We start from the raw sequence: 10,152 nt of genomic DNA, 5'->3' as shown, positions 1-10,152 counted from the left end.
TAGGGAGCTGGGTTAATGTAGTTAGAGGGACTGGAAAGGGGGCAAGGAAAAGGAAGGTCACTTCTGCTTCTGATCTCCCAAGTAAAATTGCCAAGTTGGGCGATGATGCGAGGGCCTCAGTATCAGAGATGGCAACCCTAGTGGATACGGGTCTCCCTAACAGCCGGGGGAACAGCTCAACTAGTAGTGTGGGGGATGGTAACGCAGGTAGGCCAAGACAGTTAGTTGTGGTAGGGGATTCTATAATCAGTTAGACGGATAGAATAATTTGTCACCAAGACCACCTCAATCGAATGGTTTGCTGTCTCCCTGGTGCCAGGGTTCGGTATGTGGTGGAAAGGGTGGACAAATTACTAGGGGGGGCTGGGGATGACCCAGCTGTCGTGGTCCATGTGGGAACCAACGACAGAATACATGGTAGGTGGAGGTCCTTAAAGAATAATTACAAGGAACTAGGTGCCAAGCTGAAGGGAAGGACCTCTAAGGTTGTGTTCTCTGGAATACTTCCTGTGCCATGCGCATCGCAAGAAAGACAGCAGGAGCTTAGGGAGTTAAATGCATGGCTTAAGTCGTGGTGTGAGTGGGAAGGGTTGGGTTTTTAGAGCACTGGGCTGACTTTTCATTGGGGTACAAACTCTATTCTACGGATAATTTGCACCTGAATGGAAGGGGGTCTGCTGTGCTGGGGGAGAGAATCCTGGAAGGGGTGGCTGAGTATTTAAACTAGGTGAGTGGGGGGAGGATAATAAAGCAAAGAAAGCAGACAGTGGGATGGATAGGTTAGAGAGGGGTCAGGACATAATGGTGGGTGGAGAGGAGTCCTGTGGGGGGAGGTTAAGAGCAGTGGATAAGGAGATTCATGCGTTACAAACCAGCTGTAAAAATAAATGTAGCCCAAAAAATTGTAATCCCAATAATTCAAAAAATTCCATTAGCCCCAATAACTCAATAACTACAATAAGCCCAATTAACTCAAAAAATACTGTTAGCCCCAATAACTTAAATAACAACGTTAGACGCAATAACGCAAAAAATCCCATTAGCCCCAATAACTTAAATAATAACGTTAGACCCAATAACTCAAAAAATCCCATTAGCCCCAATAACTTAAATAGTACAATTAGCCCTTATGTCACGATGCCGGCTGGCAGGAGGTGGATCCTCTGTGCCAGAGAGGGATAGCGAGGACCGTGCTAGTGGACCGGTTCTAAGACACTACAGGTTTTCACCAGAGCCCGCCGCAAAGCGGGATGGTCTTGCTGCGGCGGTAGTGACCAGGTCGTATCCACTAGCAACGGCTCACCTCTCTGGCTGCTGAAGATACAGAAGATAGGCGAGGTACAAGGGAGTAGGCAGTAGCAAGGTCGGACGTAGCAGAAGGTCGGGGGCAGGCGGCAAGGTTCGTAGTCAGGGGAGATAGCAAAGGTACTGGTACACAGGGTATAAACACACAAAGAACGCTTTCACTGGCACTAAGGCAACAAGATCCGGCAAGGGAGTGCAAGGGAGGAGACTAGATATAGCCCGGGAACAGGTGGGAACCAATTAAGCTAATTGGGCCAGGCACCAATCATTGGTGCACTGGCCCTTTAAGTCTCAGGGAGCTGGCGCGCGCGCGCCCTAGAGAGCGGAGCCGCGCGCGCCAGCACATGACCGCAGGAGACGGGAACGGGTAAGTGACCTGGGATGCGATTCGCGAGCGGGCGCGTCCCGCTGTGCGAATCGCATCCCCAACGGCCATGGCAGAGCAGCGCTCCCGGTCAGCGCTGACCGGGGAGCTGCAGGGAGAAGGACGCCGTGAGCGCTCCGGGGAGGAGCGGGGACCCGGAGCGCTAGGCGTAACAGTACCCCCCCCCCTTAGGTCTCCCCTTCTCTTTATCGGGTAACTGCCTCCCCTGGGATGAGGACACCGGGAAAGGATGGAGGGATTCCTCAACGGCAGGCAGAACCGCAGGAGTAGGAATGGGGAGAGAGGGCAGAGGGCGAGACCTGGCACGGGGCAGTGTGACACCAGGACGAGGGCCATGAAGGGACACAGAAGCTTGCCTGATGGAACTGGGAGGGGGGGAAGGGCATTTCCTGTGGCAGGCAGAGTCCTTAATGACCTTAGGGGGACCGGATACAGGAGGAACCACAGAGTTACGGCAAGGGTTACTGGGAACCGGTTTTAGACAGTTCTTGGCACAAGAGGACCCCCAACTCTTGATCTCCCCAGTGGACCAATCCAGGGTTGGGGAATGAAGTTGAAGCCAGGGAAGTCCAAGGAGAATTTCCGAGGTGCAATTGGGGAGGACCAAAAGTTCAATCCTCTCGTGATGAGATCCGATGCTCATAAGAAGGGGCTCCGTGCGGAAACGTATGGTACAGTCTAACCTGGCTCCGTTGACCGCGGAAATGTGGAGTGGCTTGACAAGACGGGTCACCGGAATACGGAATTTATTCACAAAGGACTCCCGAATAAAATTCCCAGAAGCTCCAGAGTCCAGGCAGGCCACGGCTGAGAAGGGAGAGCTGGCTGAAGTGGAAATCCGAACAGGTACCGTGAGACGTGGAGAAGCCGACTTGGCATCAAGAGACGCCACACCCACGAGAGCTGAGTGCGAGCGTGCGTTTCCCAGACGTGGAGGACGGATTGGGCAATCCACCAAAAAATGTTCAGTACTGGCACAGTACAGACAAAGATTCTCTTCCTTACGGCGATTCCTCTCTTCCAGGGTCAGGCGAGACCGATCCACTTGCATGGCCTCCTCGGCGGGAGGCCTAGGCGCAGATTGCAGTGGAGACTGTGGGAGAGGTGTCCAGAGATCTAAGTCTTTTTCCTGGCGGAGCTCTTGATGCCTCTCAGAAAAACGCATGTCAATGCGAGTGGCTAGATGAATGAGTTCATGCAGGTTAGCAGGAGTCTCTCGTGCGGCCAGAACATCTTTAATGTTGCTGGATAGGCCTTTTTTAAAGGTCGCGCAGAGAGCCTCATTATTCCAGGATAGTTCAGAAGCAAGGGTACGGAATTGTATGGCGTACTCGCCAACGGAGGAATTACCCTGGACCAGGTTCAGCAGGGCAGTCTCAGCAGAAGAGGCTCGGGCAGGTTCCTCAAAGACACTTCGAATTTCCGAGAAGAAGGAGTGTACAGAGGCAGTGACGGGGTCATTGCGGTCCCAGAGCGGTGTGGCCCATGACAGGGCTTTTCCAGACAGAAGGCTGACTACGAAAGCCACCTTAGACCTTTCAGTAGGAAACTGGTCCGACATCATCTCCAAGTGCAGGGAACATTGCGAAAGAAAGCCACGGCAAAACTTAGAGTCCCCATTAAATTTGTCCGGCAAGGACAGGCAGAGGCTAGGAGTGGCCACTCGCTGCGGAGGAGGTGCAGGAGCTGGCGGAGGAGATGATTGCTGATGAAGTTGCGACTGAAGTTGGTGCACAATGGTGGACATTTCCGACATCTGGTGGGTTAGATGGGCGATCTGTCGGGCTTGCTGGGCGACCACCGTGGTGATATCAGAGGCAACTGGCAGGGGAACCTCAGCGGGATCCATGGCCGGATCTACTGTCACGATGCCGGCTGGCAGGAGGTGGATCCTCTGTGCCAGAGAGGGATAGCGAGGACCGTGCTAGTGGACCGGTTCTAAGACACTACAGGTTTTCACCAGAGCCCGCCGCAAAGCGGGATGGTCTTGATGCGGCGGTAGTGACCAGGTCGTATCCACTAGCAACGGCTCACCTCTCTGGCTGCTGAAGATACAGAAGATAGGCGAGGTACAAGGGAGTAGGCAGTAGCAAGGTCGGACGTAGCAGAAGGTCGGGGGCAGGCGGCAAGGTTCGTAGTCAGGGGAGATAGCAAAGGTACTGGTACACAGGGTATAAACACACAAAGAACGCTTTCACTGGCACTAAGGCAACAAGATCCGGCAAGGGAGTGCAAGGGAGGAGACTAGATATAGCCCGGGAACAGGTGGGAACCAATTAAGCTAATTGGGCCAGGCACCAATCATTGGTGCACTGGCCCTTTAAGTCTCAGGGAGCTGGCGCGCGCGCGCCCTAGAGAGCGGAGCCGCGCGCGCCAGCACATGACCGCAGGAGACGGGAACGGGTAAGTGACCTGGGATGCGATTCGCGAGCGGGCGCGTCCCGCTGTGCGAATCGCATCCCCAACGGCCATGGCAGAGCAGCGCTCCCGGTCAGCGCTGACCGGGGAGCTGCAGGGAGAAGGACGCCGTGAGCGCTCCGGGGAGGAGCGGGGACCCGGAGCGCTAGGCGTAACACCTTATAACTCAAATAATAACATTAACCCCAATAACTCTGAAAATCCCATTAGTGAGACTATATGTATAAAACTTAATGGAAATGTAAAGTGTATGTTCACAAATGCCAGAAGCCTAGCAAATAAAATGGGGGAGCTTGAGGCCTTGATACTGGAGGAACATATTGATATAGTTGGGGTCACAGAGACATGGCTGGACTCCTCGCATGACTGGGCTGTTAATCTGCAGGGGTTTACATTGTTTCGCAAGGATAGAATGAACAGAAAAGGTGGTGGAGTCTGTCTGTATGTAAGAAGTGGTATGAAAGTCAGTGTGAACGATGCCATAGTGTGTGATGATTCTGAGGATGTGGAATCACTGTGGGTAGAATTACAAAAGGAGGGAAATACTGAAAAAATTGTATTTGGTGTAATCTACAGACCCCCTAATATCACTGAAGAGATAGAAGGTCGGCTGTATAAACAAATAGAGAGGGCCGCCCGGGCAGGTACAGTGGTAATAATGGGAGATTTTAACTATGCAGATATAGATTGGGGTCGGGGGCTGGCTAAAACTACAAAGGGGAGAAAATTCCTAAATTTATTGCAGGATAATTTTATGGGCCAGTTTGTGGAGGACCCAACAAGAAGTGATGCCTTGTTGGATCTGATCATTTCCAACAATGCAGAGCTGGTTGGTAATGTAACTGTGCGGGAAAACCTTGGTAATAGCGACCACAATATAGTTACTTTTGACTTAAAAAGTAGAAAACAAAGACAGACGGGGAAGGCAAAAACATATAACTTTAAAAAGGCAAACTTCCCTGGGCTGAGGGCTGCACTACAGGACATAGACTGGGGGGAGGTGTTCTCAAATACTGATACAGAAGGTAAATGGGACATCTTTAAATCAACTCTAAATAACTATACAGCTAAATATATACCAAAGGAGAACAAATATAAATGATTAAAACTAAATCCTACATGGCTGACAAATGATGTTAAAAGAGCAATAAACAACAAAAAAATAGCCTTCAAAAATACAAATCTGATGGGTCAGCTATAACATTTAAACAGTACAAGGAGCTTAATAAAATCTGTAAAAATGTAATAAAAACAGCAAAAATTCAAAATGAGAGACAGGTGGCCAAAGAAAGCAAAACTAATCCTAAATATTTTTTTAGATATATAAATACAAAAAAAAACAAGGACAGAGCATGTAGGACCCCTTAATAATGAAAATGGGGAGGTTGTCACGGGCAATCAAGAGAAGGCGGAGCTACTGAATGGGTTCTTTAGTTCTGTATACACTATGGAAAAAGGAGCTGACATTGGCCAGGTCAGTGCTGGTAACACATCATGTAATGTACTGAACTGGCTTAATGTAGAGATGGTACAAGGTAAGTTACGTAATATAAATGTAAGCAAATCTCCAGGGCCGGATGGACTACACCCAAGAGTTCTTAGAGAGGTAACTTCAGTAATATCTGTACCCTTGTTCATGATATTTAGAGATTCTCTGGTGTCTGGTATTGTGCCAAGGGACTGGCGCAAGGCGAATGTGGTACCAATCTTCAAGAAGGGCTCTAGGTCTTCGCCAGGCAATTATAGACCGGTAAGTCTAACGTGCATTGTGGGAGAATTGTTTGAAGGACTTATAAGGGATTACATACAGGAATACATAGGGGATAATAGTATTATAAGTGATAGCCAGCATGGGTTTACTAAGGATAGAAGTTGTCAAACCAATCTAATTTGCTTTTATGAAGAGGTGAGTAGAAGCCTTGACAGAGGAATGGCTGTGGATATAGTGCTTCTGGATTTTGCCAAAGCGTTTGATACTGTCCCTCACAGACATCTGACAGGTAAGTTAAGGTCCTTGGGCTTGGAAACTTTAGTTTGTAACTGGATTGAACACTGGCTCATGGATCGTACCCAGAGAGTGGTGGTCAATGATTCGTACTCTGATTGGTCCCCGGTAATTAGTGGTGTACCCCAAGGTTCAGTACTGGGACCGCTGTTGTTTAATTTATTTATCAATGATATAGAGGATGGTATTAACAGCTCTGTTTCTATCTTTGCAGATGACACCAAGCTTTGTAGCACGGTTCAGTCTATAGAGGATGTGCATAAGTTACAAGATGACTTGGATAGACTAAGTGTCTGGGCATCCACTTGGCAAATGAGGTTCAATGTAGATAAATGTAAAGTTATGCATCTGGGTACTAATAACCTGCATGCATCGTATGTCTTAGGGGGGATTAAACTGGCAGAGTCACTGGTAGAGAAGGATCTGGGTGTACTTGTAGATCACAGACTACAGAATAGCATGCAATGTCAGGCTGCTGCTTCCAAGGCCAGCAGGATATTGTCATGTATAAAAAGAGGCATGGACTCAAGGGACAGGGACATAATACTCCCCCTTTATAAAGCATTGGTACGGCCTCACCTGGAATATGCTGTTCAGTTTTGGTCGCCTGTTCATAAAAGGGACACTGCGGAGTTGGAAAGGGTGCAGAGACGCGCGACTAAACTAATATGGGGCATGGAACATCTTAGCTATGAGGAGCGATTAAAGGAGTTACAATTGTTTAGTCTTGAGAAGAGACGTTTAAGGGGGGATATGATAAACGTATAAAAGTATATAAATGGCCCATACAAAAAATATGGAGAAAAACTGTTCCAGGTTAAACCCCCCCAAAGGACGAGGGGGCACTCCCTCCGTCTGGAGAAGAAAAAATTTAGTCTAAAGGGGCGACACTCCTTCTTTACCGTGAGGACTGTGAATTCATGGAACGGTCTATCTCAGGAACTGTTCACAGCAGGAACAATTAACAGCTTTAAAACAGGGTTAGATACATTCCTGGAACAAAATAACATGAATGCTTATGCAGAATTATAAAACTACATCCCTTTCCCTTATCCCCTTACACCCTTCACTTCAATTCCCTGGTTGGACTTGATGGACGTATGTCTTTTTTCAACCATACTAACTATGTAACTATAACCATACACTGTCTGTCAGCATAATGCTTAGAGGCATAATACACTGCACTACAATAGTGGTGCAGTGTTTCAAATAAACGATCAGATATGGGGTGATAGGTCATTCTTGTATAGGAAAAACTAAGATAGAGAGGTAGAAATGCTATGAAAAAAAACATAAAATAAAATAAGTAATTAAATAAATAAATAAAACTGATTAGGACTAGTTTAAAAAGTATTATAAATTAAGAAACATTCGATAAAATAATAAAAAACTTATCGGAATAGTTAGAGTTAAAGTGGTACCCCACCGCTCAGCATTTGGAACAAATTGTTCCGAGCGCTGGAGCCGGTGTCGGGAGCTTGTTTGGTCATTGCCCCACCCCCTCAAGACGTTACGCCCTGCCCCCTCAATGCAAGTCTATGGGAGGGGGCGTGACGGTTGTACCCCTTTAAAAATAAAAATAAATGGTTGATAAAATTATTTTAAAAAACATCAACTCCGCCCCGACAAAAACATCCCTTTAAAAATACTTTTTGTATCAAAAATACAATTCAGAATAAAGTATATAAAATATTTTAAAAAATCCCCAAAATTTTATAAATAAACCCCCAAAAGATATACAATAGCTACACATATAGCATAAATGTGAGAGGCATAAATCATTTAATAAAATAATACAACCCCTCCTTTAATAATTAAAAGGCATACATTCCCATTATATGATTAACTGTTGTATATAATATAAAAATTTTAGATAAAATATTTAGTAAAAAAAACAATATAAAAAATATACATTATATTTTAAGTTTAAAAAAACATCTAGATCCCAATTTGTTCCATCTTTTTTTTTTTTTTTTGTTCCTTTTTCTTATGCGGTTTCATAATGCCTGAGAAAAGTAGTTCTGGCCCTAGAATGTTATATATATATATTAGCGTCTGTTGCATGTATCAGGAACATGTTATCATACCTGTGTCTTTTTACAGGTGACTGATGCCCGGTGAGAAGGTGAACGTGACATATACCCTCGTCAGCTGCAAGATAGGAACCACGAGACAGGTAATTAATATTTATATTAATTACTGATAACAATCAGGCTAGATGTAAAATCTAGACCTGCAGAGATGTCATAGTCTCTCCCTTATACAAGAAGATATATGTGTTGTTAATGGAATAGACTGAACTGACTGCAGAGTTTAGAAGTTTACTTTAGACTGTGGGCAGACCGACCGCAGATTTAAGACTTAACTGTACTAAGTAAAGAAAAATCTATATTTTTTTTGCTTCAAATATATAAATATAGCTAAAGACTATAGCCATAAAAATATGTAGCCTGTTAACATAATGCTGAAGGGCATAATACATTGCACTTTAATACTAATGCAGTGTATTATATGAGCAATCTAAAGATGGCTGTTTTAAGTCCCCTTTATAAAAAATTAAAGGCTAGATGCACACTGAGGAATTTCCAGCCGGAATAATTATTGCCAGAGGTTCCACGGGTGCATTGCCATCCCCATAGATGGCAATGTATTCTGCATGGATCCTATCTAAAAAAAAAGTTGAAAATAAACTATTTATAGATTAATTAACCCCAACCCCAGCCCCTACAAAAATGTATATATAAAAAAAGAAAAAGATTTAAAAAAAACTAAAAAAAATATAAAAAGTAACCCAACCCTCCCCTCACATTAGCCCTAATTAAACATTGGCTGTCAACATAATGCTGACAGCCATAATACACTGCACTGTAATACAAGTGCAATGTATTATATGGGCGATGAGTAGATCGCTGATGAAAGCCCCCTCATGGGATTAAAAGCAAGAACAAAAAAAAAACAGTTAAAAAAACTAATTAAACAGAACACCCTTAAAAAACATATTAAAAAATTTGAGAATTTTTTTTAAACCCACAATAAAACCCCTGACAATACCATAACCATACATTGTCTTTAGAGACATAAGAAAGACACTGTCATACTACTGCAGTCTATTAATATATGAGCTATCGAAAGATGGCTGCTTTAACCCCTTAAGGACGAAGCTCATTTGGGCCTTAAGGACGCAGACAATTTTATTTTTACATTTTCATTTTTTCCTCCTCGCCGACCAGAGCAGAAGACCTTGGGAGACAGCCAGATCAAGGTGAGGGGACCTCCGGCCACCATGCTGGATGATCGGATCGCCGCGGCAGCGCTGCGGGTGATCCGATCATCCATTCAAAGTACCGCGATGCTGCAGATGCCTTGATCTGTCTTGATCACGGCATCTGAGGGGTTAATGGCCTGACATCTGCGCGATCGCGGATATCCGCCATTACGGGCGGGTCCCTGGCTGCTATTAGAAGCCAGAACCTGCCGCGCATGATGCGACCATCGCTCCATGCATAGGATGTAAATGTACGTCCTGGTGCGTTAAGTACCACTTCACCAGGACGTACATTTACGTCCTTCATCGTTAAGGGGTTAAGTCCCTCAATGAGAATAGCTAAAAACTAATATGAAGAAAAACAAGGCTAAAAAAATATATATATAAAAAGTAAAACTCAGCCTTAACAAAAACATCCCTTTAAAAACATTTTTTTGTATCATATACGAAATAAAAATGTTTAAAAAACTTTATTACCCCATAAAAAAAAAAAATAACGATAGCCATAACCATACACTGCCTGTCAGCATAATGCTGAGAGGCATAATACACTGCACTACAATAGAGGTGCAGTGTTTCATAGAAACGATCAGATCAGGGGTGAAAGGTCGTTCTTTTATGGGAAAAATAGAAAGTCAGAAATGCTATGAAAAAATTATTCATAAATAAAAAAGAAGTAAATAAATAAATAAAACTGATTAGGATTAGTGTACATATAAATAAAGTGCAATGTATTATTGCACTTTATTTATATGTACACTAGTTGTATACATA

This window comes from Hyla sarda, chromosome 4 (genome assembly GCF_029499605.1).
Source record: "Hyla sarda isolate aHylSar1 chromosome 4, aHylSar1.hap1, whole genome shotgun sequence".
Lineage (NCBI taxonomy): Eukaryota > Metazoa > Chordata > Amphibia > Anura > Hylidae > Hyla > Hyla sarda.
This window is presented reverse-complemented; position numbering follows the sequence as displayed.